At 41.8% G+C, this 27,855-nt stretch overlaps 1 protein-coding gene and 1 long non-coding RNA gene across 2 annotated transcripts in view; both read right to left on the bottom strand.

Annotated features, from left to right (window-relative positions):
* LOC108446880 overlaps positions 1-27,849 on the bottom strand; it is a 44,247-nt gene extending 16,398 nt beyond the window's left edge. The window contains exon 1 of the long non-coding RNA XR_001862221.1: positions 27,686-27,849. This is a non-coding gene — a long non-coding RNA (uncharacterized LOC108446880). The remainder of the gene's footprint in view (positions 1-27,685) is intronic.
* The window catches only part of ARVCF (armadillo repeat gene deleted in velocardiofacial syndrome), a 259,690-nt gene that overhangs the window by 114,439 nt on the left and 117,396 nt on the right, over positions 1-27,855 (bottom strand). The gene's annotated exons all lie outside the window — the stretch shown is intronic.

Here is a 27,855-nt window from a genome sequence, read left to right as displayed (position 1 = left end):
CTTGTCCTCTTCTCCTCACACTTTTTTCCCCACAACTCAGCTGAAATTTCTATGTGTTTGCTAAACTTTCCCTAAGCACTTTCCCTAAGCACAATCCCTAAGGATTCTAGTCAATTTTCTTAAATTCTCAACATCAGCAGCTATTTCTGCAGTGGTTCTAATCTCCTTCAGTATTTCCAACAGCATTTTCTGTCTCTGGTTCTTCACTGCCCACCCTACCTTACACCTGATGCCCAACATCCATATCCTTCAGTATGTGCCTGAAGCACTCAGACTCCCATTTTGTGACTCTGAAAAGCCAGCTCTTCGACCACGAGCAGGAGCCATTTCTTCCTCGCCTTTCACAATAACCTTTTCCAACTGTCAAACACAATTCACGGGAGCTCTGCCTCAGAGTTTTTATTACCAGCCCCTTTCAATCAAAGGCACTGGGCCAAAATAAACCACCTCACTTATTAGTCCTGCAACTTGCTGTCCATCACTGCTATTATTAGCATACTTTGCATTGTGTCCTAGGGATTGCTCATTTTAAGAGATGTATAGGGAACAGGATGACAAAGTGGGATTCTTGACTCTTTCAATGGCCTAGCAGAGAGCCTGAGGAACAGGGATGTACAGAAACTACCCCAATGGCATCCATCAATAGAGGCAGAGACATGTTTACCTTCTTTACAAGAAGCTTTACAAGCTGTAAGTGTTCAGGTTATTTGTAGAGCCTCAGTTCCAATTCCACAAAGCCTAATCTAAATTTTTGCTGAAGTTGCTGTATTAATAGCAGTTTCTTTCCTCCTGGGAAGTATCAACACTATCATCTCTTGGAATCTTTAATATAGACTAATAACAAAGCAAGGCAAAAAGCAAACTACAAAGGAGACAACAACCCAGCTTAGAGAAGTTCTTACCTTTTAGTTGGCAAGCAAATGAAAACTCCCTATCTACAAAGGTAGATTAAGTATTTCAGAAACGTATTTCTTATTCCCTACATGGTGAGAAAAGCCTTTTCCAATGGATTGAAGTCCCTCAGTTCAATCTTAACATTAACATAAACATCTCAAGTATTTTCTGCTCTTGCAGATCATCTATGTGCTTTTTAAAAACCTTTTTCTTAGAAAAGTAAAAAAAGTTCTCTAGTCTCCAAACTGAAGCCAGCTCTACATACACTCATAGGTCAAATCTTGAACCCTACTATTTCTTCACATGGACAGTAAGAAAAGCAGGCCCGTTGTAACAAGTCCAAATCCTTAAGAAGTGTCTCAGTCATGTGAACGTGAGCTGGAAAACAGAACACCGCTCTGTAAATTTTCTAGTCTTACAACCAATTTTGACTGTCTGTCGTACACACACATGCTTCTCTTACAAAGCCTCTTCTGTCCTTTTTGTGGCTCACCAGCTCATTCACTTTATAGAGATCCTTCTGGGGAAAACTATTTTTTCTTCTTTGCACCCTTGCTGCTGATTTCCATGCTAATTAATCAACAGATGAGGTTCACTATAGGCCATCATTCCTTGTTACTGCACAGCTCACCACAGAGTTGGTCTGTCCATCTGCTGTGCTGGTGAGGCTGGCTGGTGCCACAGGAGCTGCTGGCAGGCTCCAGGGCAGGCAGCCAAAGAGCTGCTGGCCTTCCAGCAGCATCATCCTTCTTCCTTAAAAATGCCACATCCTTCTCCCACAAACACACAGCAACTGCTCTCCAGCTGAGCCATCCAAATTGCTTTACTACCTTAGCATGAAGATATATCCTGAGCTTTGAAACAAAACGTTTTTGCACTTGAAGGATGTCAGGGGTTACCTACAGAAACCTGTCCAAGTATCTCCCTGGGTTGTCAAACAGCCAAGCACAAGAAGAGCAGTCATTTTGACAGACTAATAGCCCAGGACCAGGAGTCTACAGCAAGAGCCATTTTCTTGGTCAAAAGAGTGCCTTTAAGAGTAAGTTATTACGTAGTGGTTAAACGATACCCATAAAACTCCTCTGATTTAAAGCTAATTTGATGTAAATGAAATAAATCACTGGGTAGCCCTAGTTTTACTAGCTTGATTAGTTTTAAGCTCTTTTCCTAGTTTATTGGGCAACATTTTCAAAAGCCCTCAAGTTCTCCTGATGCCTGGTATTCCTCCCACCAGTGTAAGCAGATGCGTATCTGGAAAGAACGCAACCCTATTACTTTGCTTATAATAACCAAATAGACCTTATGGAAACAGATTTCATCTCCTATGCACAGGAAAGTGTCAACAATGCAACCATGATCTATGGAGGCGATGAAAGATGGAGCAAAGTCTTTTGGAACCAGTTTCCACAGGAGCAACCCAAGCAGATGCATGGCTGCACCCAGCAGCATGAGAGGACACAGGGCTTGTGCTGCAGCCAGCTTCTGGCTGGACACATCCAAGAGCAAACCACACACTAGAACACATCATCACCTCCTGATGTACTTGATTCCTCAACATGGTACTGCAAAAATAACATGGCTGCATCACAATGATACAGTAGGAAAATCATATACCTTGGATGTTTCATCCTGTATTAACATAAAGGATTTTCCATTAGGCAAGCACAGTCTTTCAGTAGCAATGTTTCATGGGGGAAAAAAAACTCCACCAGCTTTTCAGTTTCTGAATAGGAAAAAAAAAAGCATTTACAGATATCCTTTTGAAAAAGGACCATTGAGACCAATTCTGTTGTCTACTTCAGAGATCTTTAAAAGATATTTTGTAATTTCAAGCCAAGGCACATCACTCTGTCATGGGGAGGGAAGAGGAAAGAAAGGGGAAAACAATTTAATTTCCCCTGCTCATCTGAACACGCATCAAGTGAGCCTTTCAACAACCTCATAAAAATGTGTGAGGCAGACAGAAAATAATTTAGGATCCATTTAGAATTTATTGACTTGGCCTGGTCATATGTTTGATAATCTATCTTGCTGTTGGTATGGCAAATGGGGAAAATAAAATTAAAGCTGATCTGTGAAAACTGGCAGCCTTAGTTTTAAATGGAGCTTCAAACCATAACCAAAACAAAAAGTATCTCATCTCTCTTTGGAAAATACACTCAAATGTCTTCAAATTAGCTATATTTATTCCAAAATAACTTCCTGAAGAAGAAATGGGCTACAAAACCACTCGTGGTGGTAGATACAAGAGACTGAACACTTCAAGACTAGTCACTGGCCCTTTGCTCCTACTGCTCCATGTGACCAGTGAAAGCTTACAGGAGCTCTACTTCAGAGCTACTACCTGAGAGAAGCCCAGTATTCTACATCCTTGCTGTATCAGTTTGCCTTATTTAGTACATCCTGCCTGAACAAAGTCACAGTATTTTGTTGAGGGTGAGATACTAATTTATCTGTGGAAAGGCAAGGGTTGTTTAAGCCAAGAAGAGCCTGTCAAGCATGGCTACATGATCTCTAGCTTTCTGTTACACAACAATTCATCCTTTCCCCAGTCCTTCCCCATCATAGAGCCAGGATGTTGCCAACTTTGTCAGAATGACTTCTGCAACAATGGCTTTACGTGGCACGGGACCATGCCACTGCCTGCCACTGAGAAGGTATCTGCACCTCTTAGGGAAGCTCAGTACATGAATTATTTATAACTCTGGTGGTTCTACAGAAAGGCTTCAAAAACAAAAATCTTAAAGAATTCTCTCAAGGGTAAAGTGCAAAAATAGATTAAGAGACATGAGATGCCTCCCATTTCTTTGGTTTATTTTTTAACTCTTCAAACTTAGGTCAACTTCACTCCTGGACCTGGGGAATTTTTGAACCCCAGGCTGCCTGTAGCAAACCAACCAAGGCATGCAAGCAGATCCCAGCTTGGACAGAAGACAAGAGCGCAAGAATCCAGATACAATTCACTCTCCCTAGCTTATGTCTGGAGTAGGTGATGTGAATTTGATTGTGTTTCAAGAGAAAATAGAACATCCAGTGGGAGTTTTTTAATTTTAATTTTGAATACACTTGTGAGAAGGGCTGGGGAAGAAGCTTCTTGTTGCAATGTCTTTCAGCTACAGAGAAAGCAATCCAACCTCTTACAAAGTAAGAAACACAGCAGAAAACAGAAACAGCCAAAAGTTTTTCAGATCAAGCCCAGTGTTACCTTGCAATCTACCTCTTAATTAAGGAAGAGGTTTGGGATGCTTCAAAGGGTACAAAATTTCACTGAAAAAGCCACCACCTCAGCACTGAGAAGAGAACAGCAAAGCCTGTCCAGGCTCAGTACCAACCTCAACGGCCTCCCCCCAGGATTATCTCTGTAGCCTCCTATTCAATGCTGTTTAACACACCACAGCACACATTTTAGCTGCTAATTCAGCTCTCTGGTCAAAACAGGAAACAGAAGCAAACAGATCATTTCTCCCCAGACCCTGATTTCAAACCAGTGATCATTTATTTATGCACAGCAGTGTTCACAAATTCATCCCCAGCAGCCCCTGGAGCACAAAGCTCAGTAACCTGATATGGTTTCCATGAGCCCAAATACAGAGACTGAAGAAAGGACCACCAGAATAAAATAAAAAAAGCAGTAAACTACAAGAGAGTCGATGATGTTTCAAGGCATGTAGCAAGTCTCTCCTACTGATCAGTCTGCCAGTTCTTCAACTGAACCACAACTGAAAAGCCAATTTAATAAACATCTCTCGTTTCAACAGGCAGGACACCACCAGGCATCAAGAAATGTTGCAACTCAGCAAAAAGATAATGCAGTGATCATTGGGTGGGTATAGTAGAGGGATTATTTCACAATTACAGCAACAATGAAAAAGCAATTTATACAGTAACACGCTGATGTACTGGCAAGTGCCTGTCCAAAGGGATTAAGTAAAAAGTCTGACACTGACTACAGACAGAAGAATGTCTTTAGCAAAAGGGTTATTAACTTCCCTAGACAGTGGTATTTCTAAGTAATGTCCTTTAAAGACAGCATCTTGCGTTTAGACCCGTTTTAGGTAACAGAGGCACAATGCACAAGTAAGAAATAAAGACCACTTTGAGAATTCTTATTTATGTAAAGAAAAACAAAAGCATATATGAAAAGGCTAGGTCACTTTTCATCACTTCAGAAAGCAAAATACCTTAATTTCTTGGGTTGAATATCTCAGGAGCTCTCCGCAGGAATATTAGGGAAGCAACCATGAGAGAGGAAGCTATCCAGGAACACCTGGATGGACAGAATGGTTGAGAGCGTCTCTTGCTGCTGAAGCAACACCCCCAGTACTCTTTGGAAAAGAGCTGCTTAACAGAAACTACTTGCAAGGATAACCTGCAGGTATATCAGGCTCCCTTCCAGAGCAGGGAACATCCAACCGAGAGGGAAAAAAACCACCATGCTTCAGAAGAGAAATTCCGGTAGTTCAAAGGGAGGGCAGATGAACATTTTTACAAACCACAGAGCTTTTAGCTCTGGTTGATTTATTAAATGGGTCGTCCTCTTTTTCCTATCACTTCAGGCAACAGTTGAATTATTCAATGAGCTCCAGTTGACTATGTTGTTTCTAAAACACTTGGGCTGCCTCTGGGGAAGGAAGACAAGAGGCGAGGGGGAATAAAAACATGTTTAAAAGTTAAAGAATTTAACAGAAGTGGGTCCTATTCATTTATGAGAAGTCTCAGAAGCAGAGAGGAAGTCAACCATTTCTGCGAGTCTCCTGGCTAAGGAAACTTTTACCACATGGAGAAGCGGAGATGTGCAGCTCAGCTGCAAAGCTCACAGCATGGGGGCAGCCTTGCTGCTCCCACACTAGGCCAAGGGAGATGCCCCTTCTGCTCCCACAAACAGGATTCATGGCTCCAGCCTCAGGGAGACCCACCATGTGTTTGGAAATAAACACGTGCTTTACGCTCTGAACTTTCCCATCCCTAACAGAACTGTCAGAAGAACTTCTCCTGCAATCCATTTGAGAGAAAAGCAGTTTTCAGACAATCCTTCAGAGGTTATTAATGGCAGTACTTTTTTTTGCCAGCCCAAAGCAGAGTGACTTGAACTGGACAGGGAGAAAAGGAATGAAGCCAGCCTCTAAGCAAGGCAAATACCAAACCATCAGGCTAACAAAATAACATTCTTCTGAACACACCATTTCTCACGGATCACCAGTTCCAGGACTTAACTTCATAGTGGCACGTAATTAATGAAAACACTGTGTGATGGTCATGTGAACAGAGGTTAGTTTTCAGATGTTTTTCAGATTTCAGCAGTAGCAGAAGGGGTTGGTCATGAAGCAGCAGATGAGCTCTTGCAAAACTATTTATCATCTAGCAAGAAGGGATATTTTCTCCAGAGAAGGTCAGCTTGATAGAAGAAAGCCTGTTGACAGCAGGGAATCCCGCTATCATTTGTGCTTGCTCAGTAATCGGAGCTGGATGCAGGAAAACACAAGGATCTATCAGCATCAGCCAAGACAAAATCAAATCAGGAAATACATTAAAAAATTAATATAATCAAAAAAAGCAAAGGACCTGACAGCAAATCACTGAAGCCAAAACCACATATTGTTCTTCACTACACTAAAAAAAAATTTAAAAACCCCAGAACCTGTAGATAATTTACTCACATAAGACATATTTTACTACTGCTCTCAAACACTTGAAAATCGGATATGTATATTTTAAAGTAAAATGAGCTATCTATGACTTCTTTAAAGATTACAAGATGTTTACAGGCACATAATCTATAAAGACACAACCAGAGCATTCTGATCGGAGTAAATCAGACAATTCCACATGGCAACTGATGCTAAATATAAAGATTAAAACCAGAATGCAGCATCAACAGCTGATAAGAACTTTGGAAATGTAAAAATGGTAAAAGCCAGCAAAACACAAGTCAGAGCAAATTATCAGCGGCCCAGAACTGGGCCCTGTACATCTGCCAACCCTGTCAAGTTTTGTGGGCCAAGCACCAGTACTGGATATTGAATTCTCTCTCTTCACCCTCAGGTGAGATGGGGAAATGAACAGTATATACTCACCGAATTTATCTTCCCTGAAGAATTCCCATTTCTTTCAAATCTTGTCTTGAACCAAAACACTCCATCCCAACTGCTGCATTGTCCTGCGTACCTGATTTGTTTCTTCCTACTAACTCCTACATGGCTTTGATTACAAAACAGGCAAGATCAATTTTCCAGTTATCTCCTAATATTTCTTCCTGTGTCTTACTAAAATTTCTTCCCAGCTTCTTCTTTGCTTACCGTTTATCTTTTGTACAGATGAAGTCTGTCCGATCCAGCAAGTCCAGGTTCTCATTACTGCAGAAATAGCACTGATGCAGGAATTTTAAATATGTGGGTTTAGTTGGTACGTGCTCATTGGGATAACTGTGAATGCAGTGTAAGAATTACTCATTGCAGTGATTTCAAAAGGATACTTTAATAGCTTTTTGCAAAAAAGGAAGGTTGAGCTTCTGAATCACCTATGTAAAACAATCAAATCTGCCTGTTTTTTTTCTGAACTAAGAACATAGTCTTTTTGTTGTATTCCAGTAAAGCTGCTTCATTGTAACCGGGCTTATTGCACAATGCCAATTTTCAGCCTCTAGTGTCATTGGGAAATTCTCACTTGAGTAACTTCCATTCAGTCCTAGCCAAGAGCATTAGAATTTGTATAAAGCTGACGTGCTTTACCCAGAGAACAGCACCCAACCAATCCATTTCAAACAATCAATAAAGTTTACTATACAGACCCAAAATTCAATATTGAGGACACATCTTCGAAGTAATCTAGAATATCATCCCTGGGAGAAAACTACTCACTAAAGCCACCTCATTTTAATGTTAATTTTGCATTTTGTTTCAGTTTTTTTTAAAATAAGCAAACAAGATTATGACAGAAATTATGCAATAGACAGAAAAGGGGCTTATCTAAAGTAAATAAAGCCTTCTGCTTGCAACCAGCTGACAGCATTTGGTATTTCTCTCTCCTTCCCTCCCCCTCTTTAAGAGCAACTTTTCCAGTTACAAATCAACTTTTAGAAGAGCTTTTCAGGTGAGTAATGACTCCCTTCTTGGTGTGGCCATTCTCATGGCACCACTGAGCAGGAAAATTGATAGGACGTGGTGCAAATTTGACAGTGAGCAGTTCAGACACTGAAAGCTGCTTAAACTTGCACAGATTTTTTTTATCTTCACTTTTTGGAACATTAGGTACATTATGGACAGCAATGCAAGCTTGAGATGCACCAATCAGTAAGCTCAGTGCAACCCAGGAAGATTTATAGAGTTTCTATTCAAGTAACTCCATCTTCCTCAGACTTTCAGAAACATCACTTCATCACACAACCTTGAGACAGCCCCCCTGAAGATGTCTTGCATTAATCAAATGATGCAGCACCAGCAGATAAGGGGCTGCCAGTGGGTTTTTAGTGACAAAGAGCACAGGGGTAAGATACTCAGGAGGAGTAACCTCTCGTCCAAACCTTCTCTACAGACCAATCCTCTCAGTAAGTTACAAGTGGTCACATTTTCTCCTGAAAGCCATCAGATGAGGAACACTGAGGGCAATGCTCCAGGGAGAAGATGCCTCACATCAGCCTGGGAACAGAGGAAGTTGCCTGCAAGAGCTCCCCAACAACCAAAGCAGAACTGGCAGGGTGTGCTGGCAGGCTGAGCCTGTGCACCTGCAGTTTCTACAGCATTCACAGTTCTGCCTGCTCGATCTCTCAGGTAACCAAGGACTCCAGGCTACACCTGACAGCACAAACAGCCATATCCATGGACACTCTGACATACACATACTACCAAATCAACTAGAAAAATGGAAAGGACAGAGGCACCATGGCATTCAAATGAGAGCTTTCAAACCTGAAATGCAACCACAAGTAGTCACAACAGCAACCTAACATTGTTTCCAACAAGCTTTAAACAGGAGCATCACACATTTATCTACAAATTCCTCCCATTTATTTTTTTACTATCCAGAAGAAACATGTCAGATGTCAGATGTACGGTGCAAAAACTCCTACTGGCTGTACTTTGTGGGCAGTGTTGACTATGTATGTCTCATTTGCCATGTCTCTTACCACCTACTGAATACACAGGGATCAGCACCTGGACTCCTCACTGTTTCTGGCAACACAGACACCACAAAAGGTCCAATCTTCAGTCCTGGAGCCACAAGTGCTTCTGGCACAGTGCCTGCTCTCAGCCCACATAGGGCACATATTATTTACTTTGTCAAAATGTTCAGAGACTTTAAGCTACCCAAGGACTGTCCACTTGTCTGCCCACAGGGGAGAGGAATGAAATTAAGTCATTAATTTCTTTCTTTCTAAGGAAAGAAAAAAAGCCTCCTACAGCTCTGTTTCGTCTCTGCTTTGTGAGGAACATGTCCAGCTGAAGCGATTCCACCAGAGGCAAATACCCTGAGCCTTCAGCAATTACATGAAGGGGAGTGAACAGGGGGCAACTCTCCAAGGTCTAGATCCCTGAATGGGGCAAGACATTACGGGGTGTCCCAATACACTTTTCCTCTTTATGTTGTTATCTAAAAAATCTAGATTCAAATCATCAGACTTAATACTTTTATCATTTCAGATTTTGCACAGAGAAGTCTTGAAAATCACATCACCCACTGGAAAGAGTAATTTTTGGTTGACTTATCCCAAACTTCAGAGAATAACTGTTTCCTGATATTCTCACAGAGGTAGTCAGCAACACACAGAATGCCACATTCGTTCTCCACAGCTGAGCTAACAGACTTTTCTGCAAAAATCACACTGAAGTAGGGTTCCCCAGGACAAAAGCCACTATGGAACCCTTCTTCAGCCTGATGATGGGCCCCAAAGCTTGCCCTGACTCTCGGCAGCAAAACGAGCTTTACCCTTAAGAATGTGTGGACTTTTTGACTAATTTTTTCTGTTTAATAAAAACAAGGCATACAAGATGGAAGGTGGAGAGAGGGTGGACAAAGCAAACAGTCTAAGATCCTTTTTTAGACTTTTTTTCTGTAGAAAAATAAACAAACCCAGGAAGCCTAATGGCATAGGAGGTTCTAACTGTTCTCTGTAGACCTTCCAAGCACAAGAAAGAAAAACAAAGACATTAATCTGGGCAGTAACAATGCCAATAACCACATTCCAAAAGCTGTGGTGCAGTTAAGGTGCCTCACTGCTGCATCAACACCACAATACATCACGGCAGATAAGAAAAGGGGAATTGGAATTCTCCAAACCTATGGGAATGGAAATCTCTCATCAATTCCAGGAAAGATCAGGGAAGAAAAAAATCTTAACCTTTCTCCACTTGATTAGCACCTGTCACATTTAAACGATGACAAAAATACTCTTTCTGTTCCCTTAAAATCTGGAAATTTCACAGGGAGTATTTCCCCAGCAATGATCCTCCTGCACTTGGCTCACTAGTCTCCTGTCATTCCAAATGCTTCTGGAAACATCAGCAGGATCCAGATACCCCAATTAAAAGCTGGCATGTACTCAACTGCACTGTTGAACAACCAAATGTTTGTCCTTCAATTACTGTCCAACAACTCCCTCTGCAAAACTGCCCCTCCAGCATGCGTTCTGCGACAGGCAATAGTCGATTTGGGAAGTCTACAATAGTTTTAAATAAATATATCGCCTTCCTAACGAAAACAATGAAGTTTTTCTAGGCATAGTACAATCAATTTAGTTCTGTTACTCATAAAAGCTTTTAAAACCTGTCTCCAAGGCTCTCCTAGCACTTCAACTATCTTATTAGATAAAAGCAGATCCTAAGAATTTGATTGTTTTCTTTCTGATACAACTGTCTCCTGTCTTCAACCCCCACAGTCAGAGCTACTGAAGGAGGCACTGCCATTAACTGAGGCCTCTTCTTCAATAAAATCCACAGCATGAAAAATGCAGAAACAGGTCACTTGGAAGAGGGGGGTCACAACCACACAGAGCTTGCAACAAACACGTAGACCACGTATGGCAAAATAATGGTACACAAAGATGCTCAGCCTTTTCTACAGAGCTCTGCACATCATTGCTCTGACTCACGGTTCAGGAGGCTCACACAAAATGTCTGTTTAGGAAAGAGCACCGAGTTGAACTTCGGAAGAGACAAGCAAAAGGAAAAAAGTCAACTCCTACATATTAAGCAATGGAGCTAGCAGAGACTGGGCACCCACTACAGCAGAAAAGGCCTATTCCATTTACCTGCTGTTACTTAATTCACAACTGATTTATTTACATGAGGTTTTCCTTAACAAACAACATTCAAGTGGAAGTCATAAGCAGTTTACTTCAAAAGACAACAGGCAGCACTGAACTACAACATCTCCTAGAAGCTAAAGTAGATATGCTTACAACCTTTTCTGAGCTGGTCATTTGAACAGAGGAGTTCTGGAAACAAACAAAATACCATCAAAATCATTACTCTGGTTCCTCTTCGCTCCATGAAATAAACTTCCACCCTTCTAAACCAGCTGACTGGTTTTACCAGAATCATCTGAGCTTAGCACCTTATGTTGTTTTAATTTATTTATTTTTCAATGGGATATCCTTTAAATTTTTCAGCATCTTGGCATGCTTGGTGGTTGTTTAAAAATATTTATCAGAAGACATGCCAGCCTGGAAAGAGAAAAATCGTGTGCGATCTTATCAGTGTCAATAAATACCTCAAGGGATGGTGCAGGGAGGATGGAGCCAGTAGTGCCCAGGGTAAGGACAAAAGGCTTTGGGCACAAACTCAACCACAGAAGGCTCTGTCTCAACACCAGCAAACACTTTTTCACTGTGAGGTTGACTGAGCACCAGCAGAGATTGCCCTGGCAGGCTGTAGAGTGTCCATCCTTGGAGACATCCAAAAGCCAGCTCCAAGTGGCCTTTCCTGAGCAGGGAGTTGGACCCGATGATCTCTAGAGATCCCTTCCAACCTCAGCCGCTTGGTGATTCTCTTGCTCCATTTTACTCACCAAAATATGTCCTACTGTTTTTGAAATTATAAATCTGCATTCCAGTTCCTCTCCAGACACTCCCCACCTAAAGCAAGCCGACAGGGGAAAAAAAAAACCTCAAAGCCTTTCTGAATTGCCTCCCCCACATTCAAATCTACAGTGGCCATAAACTCATGCATAGTAATGATCAGCTTTACTTGGGGCTAAATAAACAGACTTCACTCAGAACTGCTTTCTTACTGTGGCACAGAAGACCATGAGTTTCCTTTTGCTTATCAGAGAGGCAAACAGATATAAAAATTAGTCTGGAACTTTAGAAGAGTTTGTCTTCCGGATATCTACCCCATCCACAACACGTCTGTCCAAACAATTAATATGCCATAATCTTAAGTGATACAAATTAAAATAAGAAATATCAGTTCTACACAGTTTAAAGCATCTCACTGTATTTTCAGGCATGGTCTGAAAGCTACACTCCTCAAAACGCCAGGAGCACTGATGTTCTCCCTCAGATAACCCCAAGATACATTCCCTGCTTTCCTCATCGCAGAGCACAGTATCCAGGAACTGTGACCTGAGTACCTTTATCTCAGTAACAAAGCACTGACAATCCCTCCAGAATTCATTCCTTCAAGGGAAGGAGCAAAAGTTCAGAGTTATCTTTAGGAGATGTGCTAAAGCCTCCCCACTCTGTCTCATCTCCCCACTCCCCAGCTGTATCGGATGGCCTGGCAAAGCTGTCTCTGCTCACCTTCAGGTGTGATCCAGCTAAAGGGATCACTTCAAGAAGTCAAAGCATGCAAACGTACCCTTCAAAATCTCCCTTTTAAAAAGCTCCTTAAAATCCGTCTCTTCATCAGCTGTCACTGTAAAAACCTCTCCACTCTCTGCCTATGTGACCTGACTTATTTAAAGAACAGGTTTCTGAGGTTCCTGTCTGGCAAATCAACCCCCTTAAATCAGGCACCTCGAATGACATGGTCCCCACTAGGGGTAAAAGGCATGTTCCCATGTATGTTCTTTATACCTGCAATATATTCCTAATACTCTAACAGATATCTGCTCTCTGTCATACTCTGTGCTTGTTTAACCTTTCCATCATTGTTGTCTAGAATTAATTCCATGTAATCTCTGACAGACTGTCTCCATGGTACTGACACATCGCTCCACATTATTATATGGTGACATTCAGAGCCACTTCATGAGAAAAACAGTCCTCACTTAGATGCTAAATCAGCAGCCATAGTATGCTCTAATGTGCTTCTCACTAAATTGATCCTTGCTACTGTCAGCCACAAAAATGCAACTGATACATTGCACCCAATCTTCATTCATCACATTTCAATTAAACTTCAGTAAGACTGACTTCAAGAGCACCACCATTATCACCAGATGGCTGAAAGTTCAACTCAGCACCAGCAAGCATAATTTGCTGTGCCATCAACACTCTCCATTTAACAGCCTCCTGCTCCTGTTTGGTAGCAACTCACCGGCCCCTAAAGCAAGAAACCCCAAAGATAACCCAGATCTTGGCTCTAGTCTGACAGTTTGCAGCATTTAAGCCACCTACAGGGCCTTGTGCAGTGTGAAGATACCATTGAGGAATGTGAAGAACAGCAGAGCCTCCCATCTCCCTGCTACGAAGTATTTACATGCTGATGTGGATGCTTTTTAGTTCTGGAAAGCTTTTAAGGAAGCTGAAACTTTCAAAAGTATATTACAAGTGAGGCATTGAGTAGTTCCCAAACCTTCTTGATAACCGACAGCTTTCTGCACTTAGAAAGTTCAGTGAGCTAAAAGGGAAGAAATATTTAGCTATGTGAATTAGTGTACTGTCCCTCCAAAATACGGAGTACTGGGCTACAGAGATTTATCTCCTTTGTATCTTATATTACTTCAATAGTCAGCTAAATATAGAAAAATGGTAATTATTTAGCACATCTTTAAAGCAACAATTTCCCTCCCAATTAATTTCCAGTTCCTCAGATTAATTATCTACTCAAATTTTCTTGACTCACACACTGCAAGAAGCTGAACGTGTTTCCTGTAAATTAAATCACCTTCAGAGATAATGATGATCCTAAAAGAACTTTCTAAGCAAAGAATCCCAAGTCCATTCCACCAAATCTGCTTGGATGGGGAGAAGGCAGAAACTGATGTCACCAGACAGTAAACTCTGGAGCTTGAACCCAAGTAACAAGCTGATTTCATTTGTCCTCAGGGTAAATGACCCCAACATAATAACAAGTAGTTCCGGTCCAAATAAGAACGAAACTCTTCCCTCCCCACAAAAAACAGGGATCATCATCATTGCTCACAACATCAGCCACTGTGGAGCCCTACTCAGGAGCCTTAATGTCTACTGACCCTGCAGACACTCCAGACCTATTTCTGCCAAGTTTAGTGACAAAGCTCCTGTAAATTTCTCTAATATATGATTGAAACTTGGGAAGAGAAGCGGAAAGCAGAGAGATCAAGCACTGCCTTCCTGATACCAGACCAGAAGTACCACCAGGGCAGTGCAATGCATGCTGCTGCATTCAGGACCAGGCAGAAACCACACAGACCTTTCTCCACCCAGAGCCAAGAGATTAGTTCCAACAGCTCAGATTATTTTCTTCTCAGCATTTCTCTATTCTCCTACCCTGTGGCCTTATCCTAGAAAGGGCAGTGTTCCAAAAGCCAAGGAACAAAGCAAGAGAGGCACTTCACCTCTGAGGAGGGCACAGCGCTTCCCTGCACTGCAGAGCCCCTGCCCTGCCAGGGGGTACAGAGGTGCCTGGGCAGAGACTTTCCTGTCACAGGACACACTCCTCACCCAGCTGTGACAGGACTCGCCCTGAACCTGCATCTGAAACCCACCTTCATATTTAATCCAATCCTCTGACGTGCACCTGCACGGCTTTTGTCTCATGTTGGAGGCATGAGGGGGCAGAAGATTCTTTTCAGATAAGAGATTACTTCAGCATTGTACAATCAGAAGACAAGGAAAAAAAAAAAAAACACCATACTACTCAAAGCTCTGTCATTTGAGCACAACAAAGGGGAACTTTTAGAACAAAGCATGTCTGAAATCAAATATCTGCTAAAAGCTTACACATTTCAAGCCTGTCTAGATTACTAACTAGGTCTAAGTGGAAATGCACAATCAGACAACAGAAAGAAGGCAGGGTTAGCATTTAGTGCAACGATCTTATGAAATATTTAAACAAAGCATGTGACCACTGATAATATGCACTTTGATTGAACAATAGGCTGTGCAAATAAACAACGCGAGGCTTTGGGTTTTTCCCTCCAAACCTCTAGCTTAAGGCTATCTGTGGGGCAGGGAAGAAAGAAAGAAAAGTTTAAGAAAGAAAAACCAAGCAATATACACAGGGACGCATTCCAAATTTGCATGGTACAGTCCCTGTAAAGTATATTTGTAATACTATGCACTTTCTAGTTTAAGAACAGACACATGTACACACCAAGAGGTTTTGGAACCTTTAGGTTTTTGAGGAAACAACACAAGAGGAAGGATTCTGCGGAGAACAAAGCTCTCATATTTACCTCCAGTCAGCAATTTCAGCAAGCTGTTTCTCTGCTGAGGCTGGACAAACCCAAACAAATCCATGGTTTAATTATTGATAAAGCCCCCACCCCAACTAAGGCAGGCAGGCAGCTGTACAAGAGTATAAACACATTAAATTACAGTACTTTATTATTTTTCATTCACCTGCTTAAAAATCAAGCAAAGATATTTTTCAAAAATTAGAATACCAGAAGCAGACCAGGTAACAGGACTTAACCTCATTTATCTTCTGAAACACACACTTCATCTGACCACAGCAGCTACTCATGAAACCACCCACGGACAAAGCTTGGGTAGGCTTCCTTCCTGTTCCAAACCCCACACCAGAAAAACTCCAGGAAAATTAAGCCAGCAGTGATAATTTCTCCTAAGAAACACCCAATCAGAGATAATAATTATTTGCATGCCTTGCTTTACCCTAACAGACTGACATCAGGCAAAAACAAGTTCTACAGGACCTCCTACAGCACACCAGCAGTAAAATTCACTTGCTTACCAACCCGAGAGCAGGGGAAGGCTTGTGTCCCGGAAATATTCCAGGTACAGTGTGTGACAGATCAAGACTTGGGGAAAAAGTGTGATGGAGGTTATAGGCTCTAGCTGTGAGTTTATGAAATTCATGTCAGCCTAGGGACAGGCTGAAGCAGGAAAAGTGGCTATGAACTGCACGCTCAGTTCCAGCCAGCACTTGGAGCACTGCATTGAACTGCACTGTCTGGACACCATGGCTGACCCATCCCTCAATGCAGGAAACTCTGTCTCCTTTTATCTAGGGGCATTCAAATCTTATCAGAAAACAGCTAGACAACTGGCTACTGTTAATTTGTGTTAAGTGAGGAACTCTACACGAGGAGCAACGCTCAGGCTTTCTAGGAAGGTAACTCACGATAGCTTACTTCAGCCTTGGTAAGTAGTAAAAATACAAAACCATTTCCTATGTTAAAATACAGCAGATCCTATTCACGCTCAGAGGAAAAATATAAACAAGAATGCAACATATAATGCCCTTTGTCCTCCTCAGTCTACCTTCATTACCACTCCAAACCCTTGAGAAGACTTTAATTAATGTCTTTAAGGTTAAGAGTGACCCTTTGTAAACAAAGGTTCTTGTACACATGCAGTAAGTTTGATCATCACCATGACCACCATCAAACACTACATGGTTTCCATGAAGGAGCTGATGTTATGCAAAAATCCGTGTAGTGGTTTGGTCCAAAATACTCATTACTGTTTATCTGCTGTGAGATAAGAATTAGGAGAAATGCAAAACAGGCACCAAACTTGAAAGAATATAAAGAAGTTTATTAACAGACCTAAAAGAAGAAGAAAAAAAATTATACCACCTTCAGAACTCTCCTCCTCCCCCCACCTTCCTCCCTTCTCCCACTGACAATGTGAAAAGACAACCCTTAAGATGTTCAGTCTGTTTACCACTTCCATAATAACCTTGTTCAGTCCATTTAGAAAGAGAAGTCTCTTCTTGCTCATGCTATGAAAACATTATCACAACGAGACAGCCGCCCACTTCCAAAACAGGTGCATGGCTTCAGGAGGCCCGTGCCCCGGCCCGGCCTGGCCCAAGCAGGGCCTGGCCGGGCCCGCTGGCCCCCACTCGGGCCCCGCAGCCACCTGTCCCAGCGCCGGGAACGAGAGAGAGCTTGGAGGGGGAGTTTGCCTATTCTTAAATGTGGATCACAGAGGTGATCACAACTTTAAGTGGCTTAGAGAATTGTCCATATTCAAACTGGCCAGCTGATAGGTTCTATCAGTTCCCAGAGGAAACTGTAAGCACCCCTTAGCAAGGACGTCCCTTCCGGGACTAGGCTTGCTAACCTATGACATTCCAAAAGATAATGAAGACTCTCTTTTCATAGATACTATACCTTGTATGCCAGCAAAACACTGTACCAGCTTACACAGCTGAGAAGACAAAGATGAGTAACAGAAAACACAGAAATGTAACTAGAAACAAATTCTACTCTGAAAATTTGTACTTTTAAGGTATTCAGACCTATAACACTGACATTTATCCATAAGCTGGAGTGGGAGTCTACACCCCAATGAAACCTTCAATGTTCCAGATGTACCTGCAGTTGTTCTCATCTGTACATCTGCAGGTTAAAAACAAATTAAATCACAAGTTGGTATTCTGAAGCACAAGTTTTCCACTGCATTTGTGGCTACTGTGTACATTTAGGCTCTTTGCAAAACATTTATTTAAAGTGCTGCCTATTGGACACAAAGCAGGGACAAAAGCTCTAAGAAAGTTATGTAAATTCTGGCTAATTCCAATACTGGTCAATCACGTATCTTATTTGAAAAATGCAATCAATACTGGAGATACAAAATATTAAAGAAATACTTAAGGCAAATATCTCTACCCCTCACAACTACAGGATGGAGCTGCATGGTTCTGCCACTCTTGCTGGATTTGTCACTAAACTGCATCTGAATTAAACCCCGGAGACTTATGAAAAATTGATGTTATACCAGGACAACTTCTTCCTTGAGGCTTCCCCCCAATAAAGTTGAAACACCTACGCTATTTTTACAACAATAAAATAATTACTTTTCTGTTACTGGAGTTGTACAGGACACCCATGTCAACAAGGCAAGGGGCTAAAACTGTCATAAAAAAGAGCAGGGCAAGATTATGACACTGAAATCCCAGGAGGTGACCAACATCTTACTTACGGGAAGATTCATTCAAATTTCATCAACCTATTGAACGAACAAGGTAGGCAGAAAGGATGCTGGTATCAAAGGGAAATTAGTGATGACCTGAATTTGAAACACAGCAATCGCCCACACAGAGACTGAGACTCACAACGCCTCTGTGCTGCCCGGATTCGTCAGAGAAGGCTGCATTCTGGGACATGTCAATTAAAATTAAGAATGAAATAACTCTGTGCAACGGTGCTGAATGGCATTTTCTCTCAGGAGACCACAAGTTCCTACTGAGATTTCAGCTGTGCAATCAGATTTCCATTCTTAACTCTTTCATTTCCAATGCAATTGATCCACTCACGACACTCTTCCCTTTCCTTCCATTCTCAGCTAAATCCAAAGACGTAATTTTATAGTCCTGGACCTACCTGTAGCCAAAATCTGGACTGTACTTCTCCAGAGTTAATAAGACACGAGTTCTGAAGAACACCAGCTCTAAATGGCTGTGGGCACTATCAGAACCAAGTCTAGAAACTCAGGAACAAGATAAAAAGCTGAGAAGTGGCACTGCAGCCCTAGGCTGAAGTGCACTGCTCAACCAGGCAAACCAGGCAACAATTCTGAGAAACTGGACCTCAAGAGTTGCCAGGGCCAATATTTGAGTTTCTTTTATCCAATGGAGAAGTCAGCCTTCATCACCTCACATTACGTCCCACACACACCGCGTGTCCCAAAGCTGCTTCCCAGCAACATGAGCAGCCTGTGGCCAGGCTGGATGGGACCAGGAGCCCACATAATCCTCTGGGCATTCAGGGCTGCATTCCCACCACCAGCACAGGAAATACAATACAGCAAAACCCCAAAACAGAGGGTATCTATTTAGGGTATATTATGAAGTGCTCAACAAAGCCATCTTGACATTTTACCTGCAGAGAAGATGGGAGTTGTATTTCAAGAGGGAAGAAAACTACCTTTTCCCAAATTTTTGCCATTCAAAAATCCACAGGAAATATTAGGGAAAAAAGTAGTTTAAGTGTTGTGTTTCAGTCATTAACTTAATTTTAAAAGGCATTTTTCAAAAACATTTATCTGTAATTTACAACCAGGAGAAAACTAATTCTCCTTGTCCCTTTAAACTATGAATTTTTAGAAGAATAAAACAAAACACTTAAGGGAATTTTAAATACAGGAAGGAGGGATAAGAGCATGGGGGAAGAACCCAACAGATTTCGTAAATATTTTTGTGATTCCAGTTGCCAAAACAGTATCCACATAATGTACTTCAGCCAAGTTTCTCTGAACAAGAAAATTCAAAGAGCAACAATTCATGAAATACACCCACACATTTGCAGCGCATTTATTCAAGCATACACAGCACTTCAGCTGCTGTGGACATGACTCTTCCTTCACTATCTTGATTTACATGGCAGATGCTGATTTTACCAGTGTCTCTTTTTCTGGAAGGGTTCTGGAATTCAGCCAAGCTAGGCATGGGTGTTACACATTATCTGCTGTGCCTCTTGGTGAAGACAGCAAAGGAAGAAAATTACATTTTATTTGAGTACTGTAAAGTTTGCCCTGGCACTGTTAAGCTGAAATTTTAAAATGTCAGCTTTGTGGCAATAAGAAAAATAAAACTGATCCCATGTAAATGAAACAAAGATGATTTTGACTGGAGTCTCAAAAATCAAGAAGCAGAAAAACTTACTGGATTAACAGTGTGTCACGCTAGATTTAACAAAACTGCAGGCAGATGCTTCAGTTCCTATTTACACATCAAAACCAGCAGTCAGGTTTTCCAAATTATTCAGCAGATTGACACAGCACTTTTTAACTGATCTCTGATCATATCTGCAGCTGGTGGATACTAGCTTAAAGGTTTGAAAGTCTGACCCTCAATCCTGGTTACCTATATAGCAGCAGTTTCCTCTTTGAAGATTTGGCCCTTGAAGACATGGTAGGGAAAAATAAATTTTTCAATCCAACATCAAGAAGGGTCACAACTTTTTCAGCAATTAACTGAACAACGTTTTCCCTCTCACTTTGCTTTTTCATACAGCTGATGGAAGATACTTATTTTTGTATGTTAAAATATAAAAGCTGCAACTGTAAATACAAAGGTCCATCACCAGTACATAAAAAATGAATTAGTGCTTCTTTGCACTCCTTGCAGTGAGAGAAGGGTGCAGTGTCACCTTCTGTTTGCTTCATATTTCCTGAATGTTATCCAAGTTAAGTCTTCTTTGCCATCTCCTACATCTAAAATGACTGATGGCTGCTGGTTTTGATGTAATTACAAATGGCTCTTCCCTCCAGAAACAACCTGCTCAAATGAATATTGTACCTTAGAAGCAAAGTATTACCCTTAAAAATTGCCAACGGTGTGCACTAATACATAGCCCTGGCATTACTGTGCCACTGACTGGTGTCATGGCTGTCAACAACAGATGAAAAGCTGAGTAGGAAAGAGAAAAGAAATGGGATGTGATAAGATTGCATCATAAAATACAAGATAAATGTGTCACCATGACCAAGATGCATTCTAACCTCAGGTAATAAAACAACATGTCTTGGTCAAAAGAATTACCCAGATGAGATGAAATTGCTGAGGACAAATGTGAAATGTTCCTCGTCTAGCCCACATTTACTCATGCTAATGTGTAATTTTTAAAAACCCTTGTAAACATACTACAGTCAGAAGTACAGACCACTCCTGTTGGTCAAAGAGGAGAATGAAGAACTGGAAAGTATAATAAGCTTATTAAAACACATCGGCAGAAAACGAAATATATTACTGAAAAACAGAGACAGGAGCTGCAGCATCAGGTCCTGATACTCTTAGAGCTGGGACACAATCACCCTGCAGAAGTGAGTTAACACCATAACCAGCACACTTCAGAAAGTTGCCAAATCTTTAATAAAGATCTACTGACTTGCTTGGCAGTACTAGAAGGTAAGGGAAGGCTTTCTGCACAACTGATTCAGTGAAATTTCATCCAGAAAACAGTGTGGCTAACTTCACCCAACCACGAGCATTAGGAGGCACCCCTGCCACTGTCCCAGCACACTGCCTCCCCTCCTGGGGAGGAAGGCAGAACTTTGTTTCCCTCCTATTTGCAAATGAGCCAGTGGGTTCATCTGTAACAGCATATAAAGGATGCAAAGCACTTCTGAAGCCCTAAACATAGCACTGAGGGCTTCAAGGCATGTGTAAAGCAAGGCATTATGCACACCTTGAATTCCTAAATTTCCATGATTTCAGAATGGCCATTCTGGAATCCCCAGTAAGGCAAGAACGTCACACCAGGAAGGTGCCTGAAGTAAATGATGTCCATGGGAGAACATCAACGTGACCTGACGCAGAACCAGAGCAGCTGCTCAACATAATTTATGCCAATAGAAGAGGCAGTGGTGCCATAAAAGAACTTCCAGGTATCATTTCAATACGAAGAATTAGTTTGGTTTACCAGTGATTAACAAGGATTCAGGAAGGTGCTGATGGAGACATCTAGCCACCCACGTAATCTGCTCTGTAAGTAAGTAGCTTTGTCCATTCAAAACAATTTGTTTTACATTACTGCAATGCAGTACTGTGTGAAGCCCCATTTGTAGTCTTACATACCGGTTTCTTCATCAATCCTTTCTCCAGAGCTACTTGGAATTAACATACTTTCAAAAGGCCTGTGTTAAACTCCTTAAACAAGTAACTTTATCTTATTCAAATCTGGAGTTCTCATCTCTACATAACTCTGGTACAGACACTGGTTTGTGTCTTTGTTAAAGCATCACACACCCAACCAGCCGAGGCTCACTCACTGCTGTGCCCAGGAGCCAAAAGGGCCTTTTTCCCCTTAACAGCAAATTCACCTGAGAACTATATCAAAAGAGAGGGATGCAAATATATTCAGATGCAAAACTTACTAAAACAATTTCCAAAAGTTTACAATTCAAACAGCAGAATAATCCTGGTCACACACAGGACCTGTTTATAACTCAGGGCTCTATCATTCATAAACAAGTTGTGCTCCATCTCTTTCAGCAGCTCCTTAATCAATTACAAGCTTGTACTTTGAAAGGACTTCTGAACGTTCCAGATAATTCTTCTGATCAATCTTACACTACACACACATCCAGAGTAATGCTACTTAAATTAAATCATCTTCTCATCTCCTCCGCATATGTATTTTTATACTCACACACATATATATAAACACACAGGAAAATACAGTCTCTACAGTATAAAAATAAGCCCTCACTCTGGTTTCATTACAGACTTTCAGTAACATCTCTCTTAACATTACAATAATCTTGCTGAGAAAGTTTTGCTGAAAATAAAAGTTCAGAGCTGTGCCAAGTGATTTAGCTTGCAGAGGCAGAAATTCCAAAGCTCAAAAATTCTCCAAGTTTACTTAAAACACTTTATTTTTTGAACACTGAGGAGTTGTGATGCTAAGGATAGATGTGTGGGATTAGACAAAAGGGAAAACTCAGGCATTTCAATCTCCTGCTGTAAGCAGGTGTGGGCCTGACTCATCAAAGAGGCAGAGAACACCACTGAAAGTTACGAATTTTCACATTACTGCAGTATACAGGGAGCACTGAGTTCATGGAGTTTCCACCCCTTAATACAACAGAAAAGATTCTGCCCACCCATCTGTAGACACAAAAGATTATGCTGCCCTGAAAAAGCAAGCGTTGCTCATCTGGCTTCTCTCAGGTGCAGACACAGTTGCTCATTCTTAGGCATAAAGGCAAATTAAAAAAAGGTACCAAAGCCTGGCTGCAACTTAATGAGAGACAGAAGACACAAAGGACACTGTGACATTTAAAACTATCAATGTTCGAGTTTCGGTTTTCCTTTTATCCAAGAATTTGAAATATGCCCTCTCTAGTCTCAAGATTCGTTTCAGGGACTCCATTTACTCTTCAAACCTCCACTGGAAAAACAAAACCAAAGAAAACTTACAAGCAAAATCCTGTGTTTCACTTCTCACACGCTACTGAAACAACAGTAGTTTTAAAAAACCTGAAGAATAAAATCTTGTTATTGCTCTGCTCTGTCCTTGGGAAGATCTGACCAAACCAAATGTATACAGGGCTCCCAGGCCAAGGCACTTGAGATATTATATTGTACTGTCACCTTGTTTCACCAGCAAGAGCCATAACATGAGCTCCTGCCCACATGCTCCTGTTCATCCCTTGCCCTTTTCTTTCTCCCAGTAACTTCATACAGAGCCACTGCTCCTCCCTGTTTCATGCCCAGGAGGGAAGCATGACCCTTCCTGAGGCTCAAACAGCCTGGTTCAGGATGCCATTCCTCTTTTCATGAAGCTGTAGGGTTTGCTTCAGTTTTTAAGCTGGATCAGTTTGCTGGTTTTGCCCACAGAATGAGCCTCAAACACGTGTTTGCATTACCAAGAGGGCACCTTCTTGCACACTCTGGGAAACCAACGGCCAGCAGCAGCAAAGAACAGGATTTTCTGAACCCCAAAGCTGAATCTCCCATCTCACACCACAGTATCCACAAATATTTCCACAAAGGAGAACAAGCAGTGCTGCAGTCTGAAGCAGGAGCTTTTTAGAAGTTCCCCTGTATTACAGCTGCAGAATTTTGCTAGCACAGAAGAAATAACTTAGAGCAACTGAGGAACAGGGGCAGGAACAGGTAAAGACACACCAAAAATATGCTGAAATCCTTCTATTCAGCAAAATGCCGTGTTATTTTAACACTCAAATGGAAGGACAGAACTTCATCCAGTGGCTCTGATCCTACTCCTACTGAATCAAAACCTTAATTTAGTGGCAGAAATGAACTCCTGGGAGAAGAGTGTTTAATATTACGTGTTTGCTAACAGCCTTATTATAAACACCCAGTCTATCCAGTTTCAAATGTGGTTGTTTAACATGCTTTTTTCTCCACTTTATCTTCCATAATCAGTACTTCTACATTTGGAAAGACCTTGAGTGCACATACTTGTTTAAAAAAAAAAAAACAAACCCAAATGCAACAAAACCCACCAAAACATGTTTTTATTTTTAGTAACTGTAATGTAACTTAAGCAAAAACTGCAGCCAGCCTGATGCTCCATGTACAACACCTCCAGACCTTTGAGACAGGTGGTTAAGCAATACGGCCTCGGGAAGTGCAGTTGCTGGAATGCTTTGCTTGGTATTGGTATTTGCTTGGTCCATTGCTGTTATAAAGCTATGCACACACAGGCAGTCACACAGAATGGACATTATACGCCCTCGCGGGAAGTGCAGTTGCTGGAATGCTTTGCTTGGTCCATTGCTGTTATAAAGCTATGCCCACACAGGCAGTCACACAGAATGGACATTATAGGCCCTCACACCTCAACAGCTCCAACAGCACTTTTAAAGAACACAGTTCCTACTGAGGCCTTTTCAGAAACAGAACACTTCCATGTCCTACACAGGTGTCCTCCTGCAGCTCCAGGGCTTCCTCCTTATGCCGAAGGACTCAGCTGTGCAAGCTCCTCTACAAGAGGTAAGGGCACATCCTCACATCTGAGTTCTGACATTCCACACCTGAACGGGGCAGTAACTGCCTGAAGAGTTCCAAAATCCACCCTCCTGTAGAGAATTCCTGCCTCTGTGGCAGAGCTCATAGGAGTGTGTGCCTCTGCTCAGTTGCTCCAGTACATAGTTCAATGCCCCAGGGAGTCCCAAATCACGTTCCCTATGCCCAGCTCTGCTACAGAGGTCACAACTGCTGGCAAAGGGATTGCTTGGGGGAACAAGGAGGACTCAATCTTGTAGACTGCTACATCTCTTCACTCCAAGGTAGTAGAGCATATTAGACCTGTTTCAGGCCGGCCATATGTGAGAATCCATGGGTGAATCCCTACAGAGATCCATGCCAAATCTTACACTCCCCCTTCTTATTTGGTTCTTCTAATATGACTCACCCAACTGTTTGGAAAATGATGATACTACTGCATGCTGCACCTCCACGAACATTTCTTCTACAAGCTTTCCATCACTGATACAGACTCCCAGCAGGGATGTCACTAATGGATTAACTGCTTTTTCATCTTGCCAGATCTACAATTTCATAGTCTCTCACATCAGTATCATCCTCTAGTGAAAAGCTTCAGGAACAAAGTGCTGAGGAAGGACAGCCTTACTGAGGTCAGTGCCTGAATTCAGAATGTTAATAAAGTATTTTCCAAAGCAAGAATAACAGAGAACTGAAGAGTTTTTGGCAAAAGTCATTTAAAGTGACTTCTTTCCCCTTCACAAATTCATGGCCCCAAGGCAAGCCAGCACTTTAGGTTTCAGATCCAGATCAAAGCTGTATGTGATACTGCATGAACACATATTTTAACAGTTCCAGACTTCAAGATCCTTCTCAACTTCATGAACTCTTTACTTACTTCCAAGGCCATTACAGACTGCAGATACTCGGCACAAACTTCAACAGCCTTCATCCCTCATGAGCAGGAGGGGGAATGGCCAAGGGAAGACTCAAGAAGGTGACACCCACCCTCCACACTCATGACCACATTTATGGTTTTCAGCACTTGGTTCCTCTACCAATGCCCTCAGGTACAATGCTGCTTTTGTGGCCCAGAACTTCAGGAAGCCTGACTATTCCTGGCAAAAGCCAAAAGCATGATTAGAAGTTACTCTTCACTCTTTTTAATTACTATTTCACAGCTGTTTTTATCTAAACACAATAGGCCTTCAGTTAATGTGGCAGAAGTCCATTTTAGTATCTTCCCTATCTTTATCTATATGGATTGTACAAACTTGTCATCCACCTCAAAGTCATTTATTCATTGGGTTTAGTTTTACTTAATTGTGATCATTACAGCTAAAGAATTACTTTCTAGAGGCTCTGTAACTGCACAATAAATTTATCTGACAACTCATGGCTTAAAACTACCACCTTTCATTAAGCAAAGCATTCTCTAATAAACTGCTGTGCTACCAGATTGAACAGTTTTTCTATTAAAAGGCCTCAGAATGAATCCAGAACCATTACTCCAACAGAAAAGATAAAACAGCATATCTCTGTCTGATCCTCAGCTATGACAGACAGCGTGAAAATTAAAACCATGAGATTTTTTGTTTTGATATGGAAGAAGAATTTACAAGCTAACTGAAAAGCATGACCTAAAGTGATTAACAACAATCTTCCACTCTCACTCAAGCTTTTCTGCCTACCAACACAGAAAACCCAGAAGACATGAGCACAGCTGTACTGCACGGGTCAAAAGACATTAAACATACCCTTTTTTTTTTTTTTTTTACTGTTAGCATTCTGCTCCTTACCTCCAGCTTTTTCCTTTATGTATTAAAAAAACCCAGACAAAACCAAAATCCCTTGGAGCTGCTAACTAGATCTATCTAAAACTCAACAGTCCATTGCATGTAATTTGACAGGTACAGTAGCTGTGGGTCAGGCAATGTGAACAACACCACAGACAAATCAAATCCCTTCCTAAGAAGCCCACAGGTAGCATGAACACAAACAAGCACCCAGACAAACCAGCAATCGGCCATCTCCAGCAGGCAGGACCACGATGCCAGGGAATCCTACAGACAAAGAAATGCTCACTCGAGGGCCCAGATGAAAGGGCTACTTTCCCCCCAAGGGAATCAGCATCCTATTTGCATCATGAAATGATTCAGCCTTCTGTTACTGAGATGGGTGAGTGGAACACAGCATATTAAACCAAGCCGGAGAAACTCTAACAGTTCCAGTGCAATGAGCCTAAACATACTCACAGATGTATTGTCAGTGATGTATTACTGTTGCATTTTCTTATTCTAAAGTACTCTGTTTTCAATTATAAAGGCAGAGGAGAAAAAGGAGGATTAAGAAAAAGACACAACCTCATCCTAGTTGGAGAAACAGCTCTACCCTGCCACCACCTGAATTTATCGGGTTTCCTAAGGCTTACAAGGTAGGAGAAGAAGGTTACCCAGGGAAAGCACCTATGAATTACAGCAGCCTACATGATCTCTATTTATTTAAATCTTTGCCCTGGAATACCCAATGACACTTGAAAGTAAAGAACAACATTTGAAATATTTTTGCACCGAGTTTTAGGTCCATTATAATTATTAAGATGACAGCCAAGAGAACTTTATGTTTAAGGTAACATTTAGAGTGAAAAACCGCCGTTATTTCCCTGGTATGTCCAGCAACAAAATCAAAGAGAAAGCCAGGGAACACAGTATGGGAAAAGCAAACATTTAACAAAAGCACAATAGCAAAGCTTTCTCTTTTAAAAGCACTGTTTCTAGCTGTTCATGTCAAAGAGCTCCCTAGATTTATTGAGCAGGACGAGAAGGTCAAAGAACACAATGGCTTGCTTTTTTGGGTGTTTCACCAGTTAACACAACAGAGACAAAAGCAGAATCTCTCTCGAATGCTCTGCTAGAACGAGCAGCTCAGCTTTTGCTCTTAGTTCTCAGCTAAAAATGAAATTACAAGTAAACAATCCCTTCCAGCGCTGACAGCTTTCTCCACGCCACCAGGACCCCCGCACACGCGGCCGCAGAGCCCGAGGGAAAGGACACAAGTTTCGCACTAACCTGTTTGAGTTCCGCAGGCATTTATGCGAGGAGCCGGTCCCGCTGTCCCCAGCACAGAACACCTCCGGCTGCCCGCAGCCCCTCCGCGGACCCAGCCTGCTGCTCTGACAGCCTCCAGAGCCTCCTCCCTCGGCGAAGCTCGCTCCTTTTGTACCCGGACCGGCACCCTC

This window comes from Corvus brachyrhynchos, unplaced genomic scaffold (genome assembly GCF_000691975.1).
Source record: "Corvus brachyrhynchos isolate BGI_N302 unplaced genomic scaffold, ASM69197v1 scaffold114, whole genome shotgun sequence".
In the NCBI taxonomy this organism is placed as follows: domain Eukaryota; kingdom Metazoa; phylum Chordata; class Aves; order Passeriformes; family Corvidae; genus Corvus; species Corvus brachyrhynchos.
This window is presented reverse-complemented; position numbering and strand designations above follow the sequence as displayed.